The sequence below is a fragment of the Ctenocephalides felis genome, unplaced genomic scaffold, assembly GCF_003426905.1.
Source record: "Ctenocephalides felis isolate EL2017-DRISC unplaced genomic scaffold, ASM342690v1 CF-g0.4_SCAFFOLD_01604, whole genome shotgun sequence".
Taxonomy (NCBI): domain Eukaryota; kingdom Metazoa; phylum Arthropoda; class Insecta; order Siphonaptera; family Pulicidae; genus Ctenocephalides; species Ctenocephalides felis.
Genome location: NW_020537758.1, coordinates 42425326 through 42425678, shown reverse-complemented (window position 1 = coordinate 42425678; position 353 = coordinate 42425326).

The following is a 353-nucleotide window of genomic DNA, read 5'->3' as shown; positions in this document are numbered from 1 at the left end:
TCATCAGTAATGCTAATCACATTTCCATTCTCATCAGTAGTACTAATAATGTTTCCATTTTCATCAGTAATGCTAATCACATTTCCATTCTCATCAGTAGTACTAATAATGTTTCCATTTTCATCAGTAATGCTAATCACATTTCCATTCTCATCAGTAGTACTAATAATGTTTCCATTTTCATCAGTAATGCTAATCACATTTCCATTCTCATCAGTAGTACTAATAATGTTTCCATTTCATCAGTAATGCTAATCACATTTCCATTCTCATCAGTAGTACTAATAATGTTTCCATTTTCATCAGTAATGCTAATCACATTTCCATTCTCATCAGTAGTACTAATAATGTTT